At 57.4% G+C, this 14,306-nt stretch overlaps 1 protein-coding gene across 4 annotated transcripts in view; it reads left to right on the top strand.

Moving 5' to 3' along the window:
- ZFYVE28 (zinc finger FYVE-type containing 28) overlaps window positions 1-14,306 on the top strand; it is a gene marked incomplete at its 5' end in the record, with an annotated part of 106,648 nt that overhangs the window by 38,431 nt on the left and 53,911 nt on the right. The gene's annotated exons all lie outside the window — the stretch shown is intronic.

The following is a 14,306-nucleotide window of genomic DNA, read 5'->3' as shown; positions in this document are numbered from 1 at the left end:
AGGCACGATGGAGACACTATCCTCTCTTCTGAGTGAGTCATGCACCTGGGTCCTGAGTGCCTCCGGCGGGTTCTCCGCTCTGGGCCAGTGGGGTTCGGTGCAGGGCTGTCTCCCTCCTGCAGTGACAGATTGGTCCGAAGATGGTGCCCAGATGTGGGGCAGTGCCCCTTCTCGGAGATACCAGGAGGTCTATAGAACCTTCAGGCTCCAAGTGTGAGCTGCTGAGAACACAGGACAGCCCTGTTGTTGGGCTGGGGCAACCAGGAAGCTCTGCAGGACCTAGAATGTGGTTGTTTCCACCTGGGCTCTGGACTGAGCTGAGCTCAGGGCAAGTTCACAGGATATGTGGACTAAAGCTGGAAAATGAAGAAGGACTTCTGAGTTCTACGCGGCCACTACGAGGTGTTCCCCCCCCCCGCTGTGTTCTGGTGCATTTGGGTAGTTGGGGTGGGGTGTGAGGCAGGTGGTCTCCCTCCTCCCCACTGCTGTAACCAAACACCACGCAGTAAGTGGCTTAAAACAAAGGAAATTTATTCTTTCTCAGTTCAGGAGACCTCAGTCTGGAAACAGGGTTGGTTCTCCGGAGACTCTGACAGAGAATCAGGTCCTTGTCTTTTCTGGATTTTGGGGTCTCCAGGCATTCCCAGGCTCGCAGACACCTTGCTCCAATGTCTTCCTCTGCTTCCCATGGCTTTTTCTCTTTGTGTGGCTCCCCTTCTCTTGTAGGGACACTTGTCCTTTGATGGAGGGCCCAACCCCGATAATCTAGGATGGTCTCGTCCCAAGATCCTACTTTTCTGCCATCTGCAAATACACTTTCCAAAGAACTCGCATTCTTAGGTTCTCCATGGACTTTGAGAACCTATCATGTGGATAGGAACCATTTCTGGGGTCCCGGGGCAGGTGATGGGGAACACCATTGCCTCGTCCCAAGGACTCCCTTTATGGCCAGTAAGCATGTTCCCAATCGTGACGAAGGTGTGGCATTGCCTGGTTCACACCAGCCTTTGGCTTTGGCTGTGGCAGAGGGACCCTGGTCCCAGCAGACAGAGGCCCAGTGTAGACTGCGCCCTTACGCAGCTCTGGGAAAGCAGATCTGGTCAGGCCAGGGAGCGTGACTGCCTTCCCTCCTCTGACTCACATGCAGAATGACAGGACACTGTGAGGAAGGACAGCGACAAGAATACTGACAAAGGGCAAGTAAGCGCAGGAAAGGAGCTGGACATCCTCACTTGGCAGGGAGACGCAGGTCAAATCTTCCCGCCATGGCTGGAGGCTGGAATCGAAGTCGCAGAAGCCCCTGGGGGGCTGCCGAGCCTGCAGAGAGACCAGGACCTCAAACGCGGCTGCTGTGGGATTGTCACGTGGTGCCACCGCTTTGGAAAGCAAGCTGGCGTTTCCTCGGCATCACCCAGAGCTACCACATGACCTGGAGTTCCCCTCTGGGGTTCGTGCCTGAGATCAATGGACGCTCACATCCTCACAGAAGCCAGTTCCTGGCAGCACTATTCACCATCGCCACCACGTGGGAACAGTCCAAGTGTCCATGGACCACTGAGGTGGGAACAGTCCAAGTGGGAACAGTCCAAGTGTCCATGGACCACTGAGGTGGCTGGCTAGGCGCCCCTAGGGAGGGCTGACACACGCCACAGCGTGGGCGGGCCTGGAGAACGTGCTGAGGGGAAGAAGCCAGGCACAAACAGCCATATCTTGTACGATCCATTTGCACGAAACATCCAGAATGGGCCAATCCGCAAACACGGTAGATCAGGGACTGGTGTGGAAGGATGACTGGTGATAGGCATGAGCTTCTCTTTGGGGCGATGGAGGCCTTCTAAAATTCGCTTGTGGTGATGGTTCCACAAGCCCATGAATATACTGAAACCCTTGATTTGCATACTTTAACTGGAAGGATGTCATGAGATGTGAGTTCTATCTTAGTAAAACTGGGTCTAGGAACGCCTGGATGGCTCAGTCGGCTAAGCCACTGCCTTTGGCTCAGGTCGTGATCCCAGGGTCCTGGGATAGAGTCCTGCATCCAGCTCCTTACTCAGCGGGGAGCCTGCTTCTCTCTCTGCCTCTGCCTGCTTGTGCTCTCTCTCTCTCTCTCTCTCTGACAAATAAATAAATAATCTTTTTTTAAAAAAGATTTTATTTATTTATTCGACAGACAGAGATTACAAGTAGACAGAGAGGCAGGCAGAGAGAGGAAGGGACAAATAAATAATCTTAAAAAAAAACTGGGTCTAAAAGCCAGTTTTTTGCCCTCTTTTGGAAAGGCGTGGCTGGGCTTATAGTTCCCCTTTGGAGCTGGTTGTCCACAGACCTTCCCGAGTAGCTCCCGCGGGGCCTTGCGTGATGTGTGGTCAGAGGGTCTGGGTCCAAGGTGGCAGCAACTCCTGGGTTATAAGTCCTTGGATCAAGGAGGGGCAGCCCCAGGGGGGCTTCCCAGGGGTTCATTAACCCCACCTGCTTGGCCAGGGAGGCCTCCCTTGGTGCTGGCTTCTGGTGACATCCTGTCTCATGGGTCCTCCCAGTGGGACACCCCTTGGAATTCCATGTTCCTTCTGACCAGCATGTTCCCAGGACCTACGTGGGGATCCTTGTAGTGGGTCAGCTTCTCCTGATCCACTGTGAGGCTGGTATGCCCAGGACTGGGGGTCACACATCGGCCAGGGGCTTGGGCTGACAACACAGAGAACAGGGTAGCCCAGCTGCTGTCATAACCCACCTGCAGTAATCCACTTGGTCTCAAACTTGGGACCCCTGTTTGGGCCCTTTAATTGCCTTTAATTGCTTCTCAGTTTAAACAAACAGGCTCAGTTCACGTGTGTTTGGATTTAGTAAGTCACCTCAAAGTCCTTTTGAAGGAGAGGACGAGTCATAAACAAGCAATTTAAATTTCCGTTTCCCTTGAGTAGATTCCCACCCATCCTGGAAGCTGAGAGGACCACAGTCCCCAGCCCTTGCTTCATCTGGCTCCCGGGCCACTGTCAGCCAGGCGGGCCGAGCCCAGGACTCTGTCCCACAGTGGGGGTGAAGGAAGCTGGTGTCCCCAGGGGCCCCTGGGACCATGTCCCAAGGCTGCTATCAGTGTGGGAACAGAGGTGACTGTTGTCCCAGCAAGTTCACTGTTTAATAGTCTATTTTGAAGATAACATGCATTTGACAGAAAGTTCAGAACGGGTCTCCTGCGGTTAAAAGTCATAGCTGTCAGGTGTCGCCTGTCAGTCTGGGGACGCAGGGCACCCTTCCCTCTGCGGCTGGGCCGATGCCTGTGCCCCTTCCCCCATAGTTATAGAAGAGCTTCTCCCAAGTGGTGCATAACCCTACCCCCCAATACAGCATTCCTGGTGTGTCATTCGTGTGAATGCTACTGGATTACGAGGTTTGTGAATCCATTTTCCTTCTGAAAACCATTTACTGTACGCTCAATTGTCTCTAGGCGCTGCGTCTGGTTTGGCGCACAGACCAAACACTGCAGCCCAGGCCCAGGTGGTCTCCTGGGTGTCGCAGGGTCTCTTGCCTGGCTGCCCCCCCTGGAAGGAGAGTGTCCCAGCCCACCATGCGAGGACCTGCGTCTCAGGAGCATCTCCCCCTGCCACGTGGGTCTGTCTCCAGATTGGACTAGAGCATGCTTCTATGGGTTCTGTGGGGGCCATGGCCATGCCCCCAGGGCAGGGACCCCTTGCAGTCAGAGAGCTTGGTCCTGAGACGTTCCTCCGAGCCCTCCAGAGTGGCCTGCTGCGGGGGAGTGGCCCCTCCAAGCTGACCCATCGGCTGGGAGATAGCAGGGAACTAGTTTATTGGGCGTCTAAACTGCTCCTGCAATCTGGAGTTTTCGGGGCACTAATGTAGCCAATCATGTGGGAAGGGGCAGAGTGCTGGGTTCGCCTCAGAGAGGCCCACTGTTCGCTTTGTGTAAGAAGGTCTAAAAGGTCATTTGGGGCAACACTGGATAAGGTGGTAAAAGTATCTTCAGCACAAATTCACTGAGTTCAGAACCATCTCAGAGCTGACGTGTGAGCCTCTCAGGTGTGAGTAAGATTTCATGACTGTGTTTTGCTGGAATAACAGACCCTAGATTTCATGACAAGTTGCCCCCCACAATACCTTTAAGAGAATGTGGAGTGCTCTGTTGTAGAGCCTGGGGACTCTCCTTTCAGGTAGATGTGCTGGGGTGTGGTTCTAGAGACCTCTGGGAGGTCACTGTGAAGCTGGGCTGTTGTATCCACCCAGCTTCGTTTCCTGAGTGAGAGACCGCGTCTGGGTGCTGGGCAGCTACTGCCAGAGGGAGTGCCCGCCCTCTCCTGCACCCCTCCTGCAGAGGGGGACCCCCACCGTGTCCATCCAGACTTCATTCCGTAGCTGGCTCAGCAGAGGTCCTCTTGTATTGGGGTGACTCTCCAAGCTCGCTGACCCACCCGCCAGCCCAGGCCCCCAGTTGGAGTGGCTTGGGCGGGTCTTCCCCTGGGCCCACCAGGAACCCCGCCTATCTAGCCCCACTTTACCTTCTTTGAGCCAGAGTGGGGAGAAGGGGCTGGTGGGGCCTGCCCCTTCTTCCAGGTCTCTGAAGGCTCTGAAGGGGTTGGGGAGGGACCTGGAGCTGGGAGGGCCTAGGACTGGCTGGAGGGGCCAGGTTGAGTTTCTCCGGTGGGTGGCCACCTTGCCCAGACGCTTGCCTGAGCAGGAAAGCTGGGTGCACCTGTGCCTGCGGCTGGTTCTTTCCGTGAGACCTGGTGAGAGGCCACCGGTATCCATGCCCTCCTGCACTCCTCCTGCTGCTCAGCTTGCTCCCTCGGCCACCGGACCCTCCCTGACCTCCCTGAGGGCCTCTGAGGACTGAGGCCACTCACTGCACGCTCCCAGGTGACGCTTTCCACCACCAGGCTCTGCGCCTTCCTCCTTCCCTGAAGCTGCCCACAGCCTGCCCTCCCGGCCTCACCTGGACACCTGCACCCTGCCCCCTCGCCCCTAGTGCCCATCCCACACTCCCTCTGTGCCTCTGTTCCCCAGCCTCCATGCCCTGCCCCTTGTCCCTGTGCCTCGCATCCCAGTGCCTGGTGCCCCGCCCCAGTGTACTGCAATCCTGCCCCTTGTCCCAGTACCCTATACCCCAACCCCCAATATGCCGCCCCTCCAACCCCCATGCACCGCCCCTCCCATGTCAAGGGAGGGCTCAGAAAGAGAAAGAGGCAGGGGCATCGGGCAGGAGGCCCACCCCAGAGCAACCCCAAGTTTGCCTGTCTGGGACTTGGGATTCCCCCCCCCGCCGCCCCGTCAGCAGGAGATCCGGGAACCAGGTGTGGGGGTGGGGTGTCTCCCACTCTCGCTGTGGGTTCTTGCTGCCTCCTGGGTTGTTGAGGTTCCCCACCGGGCTCTGTTTGCTGGAGGTGGTGTGTAGTCAGCTATTTCCGGAAGGCGCTGTCCAGTGGAAAGCTCAGGCTGCTCTCAGGGGACGGTGCTGTCAGGAGTGATGTCATTGCATGCCTTATTTTTTTATCACCCTGAACAGCTTCCACTCCATTGCTTTCCTGATAGTGATGTCGCCTGATGACTCCTCCCTGAGTGTCTGCTGTGCCCCAGGCACTGGCCAGGTACTCTGTGTGCTTTAAGCCCATTTTGTAAATGACAAACTGAGACACAGGTGCCCATGGTCACCGTCCAGTGAGTGAGTGAGCTCCCTTTGAACCTGCAGCCCACCCTGGACCCGAGTCCAGCACATCGCTTCTAAATTCTGTGCCCAGCTGGTTCATCTCAACATCTCAGGCACACACTCCTCCCCATGACACTAGGGGCCCTTGATTCCTCCAAATCATTATCAGAATGGCCTGTCTCTGTTACTATACCATAAACTATTTATTGATGTGAGTCATCAGTCCTTCTTGGGCAAGCATTTGGCCTTGTTCTGCTGTGAAGTGCTGTGCCCTCGAGACAGCACGGTTCACGGTTCATGGCCTGGCTGGTCCCCACACCACTGGGGACAGTCCATCTGTGGTTCCGGTCAGGCTGCAGGCGTGTGTGGGGCTGGCCATGGGTGGGGCGGTTCCCGGGATCCGGCAATAATTTTCGGGCTGCAGCCTGGGATGGGGCCAGCCTCTTGGCATGGATGGAAGCTCCCTGGGCATTCAGAGTTGTCATATGGTGTCCATGCAAGTGGGTCCACTGTGGGCACGGAGCCTGGACCCTGAGCCACCGACTTGACCCCAGTGGGACCCACCAACTTTCTATCAGGGCCACGTGGTGGACGCCCAGATGGCAGCTCTGTGCGACTCTTACCCTTAACACCCAGCAAGAGCCAGTAGGGAAACTGAGTTACGGGAAAAGGCCATTCTTTGTCAGGGAAGGGGGGAGAAAGGTGGGCTGTCTCTTGGATACGTGGTCCTGGGTGGACCTGTACACCTCTTCAAGCCTAAATTCTCCCCTGTGCAGATTGGGGAACAGCCTCACTTGCTCTTAGGGCTGTTGGGTTATGGAAATTAGGTGATGTACATGAACTCTCCATGGTTTCCTCTGTGATTCCTCTGCACCAAGCTCTGCCCACCAGGACCTAAAACCTCTGGAGCCTTGCCAGCCTCCTCAAGTCCCTGCAGAAGCAGCTGGCCCCCTGGGGGGCTCCTGTGGCAGGGGGCCACAGGGGTGGTGACGTGCCCAGGGCTCAGCTCTGCACCTGAGCCTGACGGCCACAGGGAGGGAAGGGTCCTGAGTCCTGAGAGGGAGTGGAGTGGGAGGGGCCACCAACAGGAGTTGTTGCCCTTGGTGGGGGGCTGGGGGGGTGGGGGCAGGTCAAAGCCCCGACAGTCCCTCCTGGTAACTGGGCAGGCTGTCTGCACCGCCCCCCGGGAGACAGCCAGCAGGCAAGTGGGGATGGACACAGGAGTAACCGGCCACCTGCCATGGGGGAGCCAGAGGGCAGGGCCACTGCCATTTGACAGCAGGAGCGCCCACCTGTTTGAGGCACCAGAGCTGCGGAAGGACGGCAATGTCTGGGGCCTGGCCTTCCCCAGGGTGTACTACGATGGAGGCAGGGTCAACTTTGGGGGCATGGGTCATGGCTGCCAGCCAGACAGACCTTGGTGGGGCCAGAGGGTGAAGACTGGAAGGGGCCGGGGTCCATGTTTGGAGGCAGGGAGGGGTTTTGGACCTGGTGACTGTGGTCAGTGGGTTTCCTTAACAGTCCAGTGTGCCCGAGTCCTGCAGGTCAGCTGACCGAGTGTGTGGGGGGGACCACTGGAGAGGAGCGGTCGGATTTAGCGTGCTGCCCCTGGGGCTTTTGTCTGGTTTCTCTGAAGCATCCTTGGATCTGTGGGTTCCAATGGGGAGTCCAAGGCTTTACTGGAAAGCTGGCCAAACAGAGGCCCAGGGCTGCGCTGGCCCGAGGCCCCCGGCCCTCACCCCTGAGAAACCTGGGCTCAGTCTAGTCAGAGCCTACCCAGGGTCCGATGAGGTCTGGAAGGCTCTCTTCTGCTGAGTGTTGGGATGGTCGGGGCACGTGGGGTGGTCTGTCTTAGGAACCAGTGTTCGGAGACCAGCTCATGTCCTGGGACAGCTGCCGGGGAGGGTGGATGGTGGTTGGCAGGGCCTGGGACTCCCCACACCATAGCTGGGCTGTGCTCCATCACTGGGCTTACACTAGGGGGTGTGGGGGGCTGGTCCCTTCTGGTCTGGCCAGGCCGCCTGTCCTGCCATCTGTCCTGCCCACCTGTCTGGCCATCTGCCTCCTCCTCTTCTCCTCCCCATTGTGCAGCGTGGCTGAGGCTGGGGGGCTGCTGCTCTGGAGTGAACAGGGGGCATCCCTATAAGGCCCTCCCTCTGCAGTGCTCACCTCTTACTTGGGAAGCAAAGTGCATGAATGGGATGGGAGCCCGCACCACACTTACCCCTGCCTCCTCTTTCCCATAAGGCTGCCTGAGGGTCCTTAGTGTGAGTGACTTTGGGCTCCATCCTGTCCAGCAGGGCGACCTTGGCCATTCCTTTTCCTCAGGAGCTTCAGTGTCTCCATGTGGGTGCTCTGCAGGGGACTGGGGGCCCCCACCCCTCAGGGGAAGCTCCCAGCTCATGTGTTCTGCTCTAGCCCAGCCAGCCAGCCTGGAACCCGCTGGGATGCGCTCCAGCATCATGGGGCAGCTCAGCAGGGCACATGAAACAGGGCGGATCTCTCCTGTGGCCTGTGTCCCCTGCCACACTGCAGAGCAGGTTTTTGAATGAATAAATCATTTCATCAATTTTATAAAATTAGTTCTGAATTATTTTTTTTTAAGATTTTTTATTTCTTTATTTGACAGATAGTGCGCACAAGCAAAGGGAGCAGCAGGCAGAGAGAGAGGGAGCAGGGAGCCTGATAAGGGGCTGGATACCAGGACCCCAGATCGTGACCTGAGCTGAAGGCAGACACTTCACCACCTGAGCCCCCCAGGCACCCCTCTGAATTACTTTTTGCACTTTGACTTAGTACTTCTTTGTTGTTGCGTGTTTTCTGTTAGTGGTCACCTGACCTCCAAAGCCAGATGCTTCCTCCGTGAGCTTAGTTTTGTCTCCCTGCAACTGCGAAGACCTTCACTGCCCTGAATTGATTTTGAGAAAACATTGACACAGTGCGCCAAAAAAGACATTCCCACCAAGTTCTAGAATTACTCTCTTACCATTCTTATTCCAAAATAGGGTGAGTTCTTCTTATTTATACTGATTGGTTCTCTTTGTTGTGGACATTTTCCTTAGGGACATTTAAAAGCTTAATTTAAAATTGAATTTTAAGATGAATTTAAAAATGAATTTTGAAATTTTAAAATCAGAGAGAAAGACAACTTGTCATGTCCCCAAACCCAAATGGAATTTTGTAACTTGTGATCATTCATTTCCTGGGACCCTCCCCCCACCCAGCCCCCAGCCTGGAGCGTTTGTCTCCCGCAGCACCTGGCAGACTGCTGACCCTTCCGTGGGCGATACCAGACCCGAGGGGGCGGGAGCGGGAACCCAGGGTGTGGCTAAAATTTCAAAGTAGCATAGATGTTTCTAGTTTCAGTGATATAAAGACAAGCACTAACTGTAAACCATTTTTCTGAATTCTCTTACTCTGTTGCACGTGTGTGTGTTCACAGTTCTCTTTTAGCTGAGGGACAATACCTCCGTAGGTCCAGTTTTAAGGTCTATAATTCACTGAAATGCAATTCCCAGGCAGCTGCTTCTGTACACTTGCCGGGTGCTGGGAGAGGGGAAAGCGTCGTCGTGAGGAGGCTTTTGCCTGTGCAGCTCTGGGGTACGCCCAGGGCTGGGTGTTGCTGTTCACTTTTCCTGTGCCTTTCCACGCACGTACGCACACACGCATGGACACACGCCTCACAGTTCCCCATAGATGCACGTGGTACTTGTCACTTGCTCCAGCACATTGAGCAAGGTGTGTGTGCGTGTGCCTCCGTGTGTGTGTGTTTGTGTGTGTGTGTGTGTGTGCATATATGAGCTGGAGCCATGAGGGAGACCCTCTTGATGCTCAGCCCCCTCCTGGGGGAGGGGACGGCCAGGTCGAGGCCGTGTGAAGGGCAGAGCTTTGTCTTCCATGCCCGCTGCCCCCTGGCCATCACCAGGCCTTCCTGGGCCTGCGGTTGCTGCTGCCACTGGCCAAAGCTTGCCAGCCCAGAGCAGAGAGGGTATTTGGACTTGAAGTCTGCTTATTTGGTGTGTGTATTTGAACTTGAGGTCTGCTTATACGTGGTGAAGTTTTTGCCGCCAGGGCAAAGGCTGATTCAGAGTTATTGTCTGGGCAGTTTTGGGCCTGGCCCCCTGCATCATGCCCTCTTTCTCAGAGCAGAGACTTGCTTCCTGGCGATGTCCTTATCCAGTGCCCTCAGTTAGTCCCCGCCTGGGTGCTGGGCCAGCCAGTGTCTCATCGGCGAGCAGTGGTGGACTGGACGCCGCAGGAGCAGGTGCGGAGAGGGCTTTTATCCCCGGCCCTGGTGTGTGTTGCCCGGGAGGGCTCCAGGCCAGCGCTGTGGGAGGTGTCCCTGCTTTGCCGCTGCTCTCCCCACCCTCCCACCCCCACTGCTGTGAGGGAAGCTGCTGGATGTGGGTCCCAAAGGAAGCCAGTGGGCTGTTGGTGACTCGGGTCCCGAGCAGGGTGTCAGGGGCCCAGGCTTACTGCCATCAGAGTCCGGCCTATGTCACTGGCCAGCGGTGGCCTCAGCCCCTTGCCACAGCCCCTCTCCAAGGAGGGATGGCCCCTGTGTATCTGGTAATAAGGTGCTATTTGAGCCATTTCCCTATTTCCCTGGGACAATGCTCGTGGTACCCAGTGCGGCCCGGAGGGAAGCTGGCAGCCCTCAGGGGAGCCAGGTCACCATTCTGGGGCCTCTGTTCTCCTCCTCCTCCTCCTCCTTCTTCTTCTTCAAGTTTTGGGGTGGAATTTAGTGATTCATCAATTGCACACCCATGCTCATCACATCATGTGCCCTCCTTACTGCCCGTCACCCAGTTACCCCATCCCCCCACCACCTCCTCTCCAGCAGCCCTCAGTTTGTTTCCTATAGTTGAGAGTCTATTATGGCTTGTCTCCCTCTCTGATTTCCTTTTATTCTGTTTTTCCCTCCCTTCCCCTGTGATCCTGTTTTGTTCTTCAAATTCCACATATGAGTGAGTCACATGGTCTTTGTCTTTCCCTGGCTGACTTATTTGACTCAGCTTAATACCCTGGACGCCTCTGAGAAGCAGAGAGCAAGACCTCAGGGCCTCATCTGAAGGTCGGTGGCCTCCAGTCAATGGCCCTGAGGCTACCCCACCCCCTGCCCACCAGCACCACCACTGCCCCTCCCTGGGACTCCCCACCCTTGGGAGAAGGGCTGGGAGATGTCTTTGAGCATTGCTTTCTGCTCCACCTGGTCAGTGGAACAGGAAAGAGGCAAAAAGTATTGCCCAGCCCCTGACCCCAGTCCTGTCCGTGGTTGATCATAGAGGGGACACTGGTTACTCTCCTAGGTGTGCCGGGAACCCAGGCAATCAGCTGAGCCCATCAAGGGGCTGCATTGGCTCCCAGAACCAGAAAAGGCATGAGAGGGGGGCACACTATTTGTTGGGGGGGGATCTGGGTCTGTCTCATCTCAGGCTGTGCCCTGAGCCCAGCATGCCTGGCCAGGTGCTGGGTGAGTGGCTGGAAGAACAGGAGCTTCCCTCCGAGACCAGTCTTCCATGGCCCTGCCTGGGTCACCTGCCCACCTCCGGGGCCAGTCAGCGCAGCTGGACACCCCACTCCGTGGGTCTGTCTGCCACATGGGGGTCTCCTCCCTGGGCCAGCCTCAAGAGCTGACTGAGTCAGGCCCTGGAGGACCCAGGCCCCTGAGGTGGGAAAAGCCGCTGTGGATGGCCACGCACAGGGGAGGGACAGAATGCCAGGGCCAAGGGCAGCACCAGCAGTGGGAAGAAAAGGGCGACCAAAAATTAGGAAAATAAGTTATCCTACGTTTAACAAGATTAGGTTATAAACACAACCGTGTGTTAACTCCTGGGTCACCTATGCAGTGTACCTGCACGTGATTTTTTTCTAGCAAATTTGGGCACCTGTGTGATTTGGTGTCTTTCCTTCTTTGTCTTTCTCTGTATGGTCATGAAGAACGCCACTTTTAAAAATACCTTCATGGGATCTATCACTTTTACTGTGGGTTTCTCCTAATCCTGGAAACTCAGATCAAAGGGACGAGGCCATGCCTGCCTGAGGCCAGAGGGAGCAAGAGCAGGCTGACCTGTGAGGGAGCAGCTGGTGTGAGGGGACTGGTGTGTGAGGGGAGCAGGCAGATGTAGAGAACAGGCTGGTGTGTAAGGGAGCAGGCAGGTGTGAGGGGAGCAGGTGGGTGTGTGAGGGAGGAGGCTGGTGTGTGAGGGGAGTAGTCTGGTGTGTGAGGGGACCAGGTGGTGTGTGAGGGGAACATGCGGGTGTGTGAGAGGAGGAGGCTGCTGTGAGGGGAGCAGGCAGGGGTGTGAGGGGAGCAAGTGAGTGTGTGAGGGGAGCAGGTGGGTGTAAGGGGAGCAGACAGGTGTGTGGAGGGTGGGGGCTGGTATGTGAAGGGTGGGGCAGGTGTGTGAGGGAACAGGCTGGTGTGAGGTGAGTGGGCTGGTGTGTGAGGGGAGCAGGCAGGTGTGTGAGAGAGCAGGCCAGTGTGCAAGGGGAGCAGGCAGGCATGTGAGGGAAACAGGCGGGCGTGAGGGGAGTGGGCTGCTGTGTGAGGGGAGCCGGTGGGTGTGTGGAGGGAATGGGCTGCTGTGTGAGGGAAGGGGCGGGTGTGAGGGGGGCGTGTGTGAGGAGAGTGGGCTGGTGTGTAAGGGGAGCAGGTGGTGTGTGAGGGGGAGCAGGTGGGTGTGAGGGGAGTGGCCGGTGTGTGGAGGGAGTGGGCTGGTGTAAAGGAGAGGGTGCATGTGAGGAGAGTGGGCTGGTGTGTGAGGGGAGCAGGCAGGTATAAGGGAGCAGGATGGTGTGTTAGGGGAGTGGGCTAGTGTGTGAGGGGGGTAGGCAGATGTGTGAGGGGAGTGGCAGGTCTGAGGGAGAGGGTGCATGTGAGGAGAGTGGATTGGTGTGTGAGGGGAGCAGACGGGTGTGAAGGGAGTGGGCAGGTGTGAGGGAGAGGGCACATGTGAGGAGAGCGGGCTAGTGTGTGGGGGGAGCAGGCAGGTAGGAGGGAGTGGGCTGGTGTGTTAGGGGAGTGAGCAAGTGTATGGGGGGAGCGGGCAGGTGTGAGGAGAGCGGGCTGGTGTGTGAGGGGAGCAGGCGGTTGTAAGGGAGGGGGCTAGTGTGTGAAGGGCACAGCAGGTGTGAATGAGCAGGTATGAGGGGAGGAGGCTGATGTGAGGGGAATGGGCTAGTGTGTGGATGGGAGCAGGCTGGTGTGTGAGGAGAACAGGTGGTGTGTGAGGGGAACATTCGGGTGTATGAGGGGAGCAGGCTGGTGTGTGGAGTGAGTGGGCTGGTGTGTGAGGGGACCAGGCAGGTATGTGGAGGGAGGGGGCTGCTGTGTGAGGGAGGGGATGCATGGGTAAGGGAACAGGCTTCTGTGTGAGGGAGGAGGCTGGTGTGAGGGGAGTGGGCTGGTATGTGAGGGGAGCAAGCCAGTGTGTGAGGGGAACAGGTGGGCATGAGGGGAGTGGGCGGCTGTGTGAGGAAAGCGGGCAGGTGTGAGGGGAATGGGCAGGTGTGTGAGGGGAGTGGGCAGGTGTAAGGGGAGCTGGTCGATATGTGAGGGGAACAGGCGGTATGTGAGGGGAGCAGGCAAGTGTGTGAGGGGAGCAAGTGGGTGTAAGGGGAGTGGGCTGGAGTGTGAGGGGAGTGGGCAGGCATGAGGGAGAGGGCGCATGTGAGGAAGTGGACTGGTGTGAGGGGAGCAGGTGGGTGTGTGAGGGGAAGAGGTGGTATGTCAAGGGAGTGGGCTGGAGTGTGGGGGAAGTGGGCTGGTGTGTGAGGAGTAGGCGGGTGTGGGGAGCAGGCAGGTAGGAGAGTGGGCTGGTGTGTGAGGGGAGCAGGCAGGTGTGAGGGGAGTGGGCTGGTGTTTGAGGAATAGGTGGGTGTGAGGGGAACAGGCAGGTAGGAGGGAGTGGGCTGGTATGTGACGGGAGCGGGCAGGTGTGAGGGAAGTGGGCTAGTGTGTGAGGAGTAGGTGGGTGTGAGGGGAGAAGGCAGGTAGGAGGGAGTGGGCTGGTGTATGAGGGGAGCAGGCAGGTGTGTGAGGGGAGCAGGCAGGTGTGAGGGAGAGGGTGCATGTGAGGAGAGAGGGCTGGTGTGTAAGAGGAGTGGGCAGGTGGGGTGGGAGCACACCAGGGAGTGGAGTCAGGACAGTCCACAGTCCAGTCAGGGGAGCAGGGAACCAGGGTTTTGCTCGAAGTGGGGTGGGAGGTGAGCCCCTGAGGAAGGGGCTTCCTGCCACAGAGCACTGGCATTTTCTGGTGTTATGGGAACCGGGCTGAGGTCTTAGAAGATTCTAGAGGGTAGAACGGGTAAGCAACCAATGATGGGTCTTCATTAGAGGCAGTTGTGCTGTGTTGGTCTGGGCCACTTCCCTCGAGGGGCGTCTGTAGTGTCCTTTCAGGGATGCAAACTGCTTATTCAGAGCTGATCCCATTATGCCCCTGTCACTTGGACCCCGCCTGGACCCCGCCTGGACCCCACTGTCCCTGAGCCCCGCATCTGAGTCTTCCTACCATTGGGAGCTTCGGCCGGGACTTCGGGCTTCCCTACAGAGGGGCCGTCCCCTGGGCCCCGCCACCAGGGCGGCCTGCTGAGAAGTTGGGGAGGTTTAGGCCGGGTGTGGGGCTCCCTGTGAGGGCTGAGGCTCCCA

Source organism: Martes martes (genome assembly GCF_963455335.1).
Source record: "Martes martes genome assembly, chromosome: 2".
Lineage (NCBI taxonomy): Eukaryota > Metazoa > Chordata > Mammalia > Carnivora > Mustelidae > Martes > Martes martes.
This window is presented reverse-complemented; position numbering and strand designations above follow the sequence as displayed.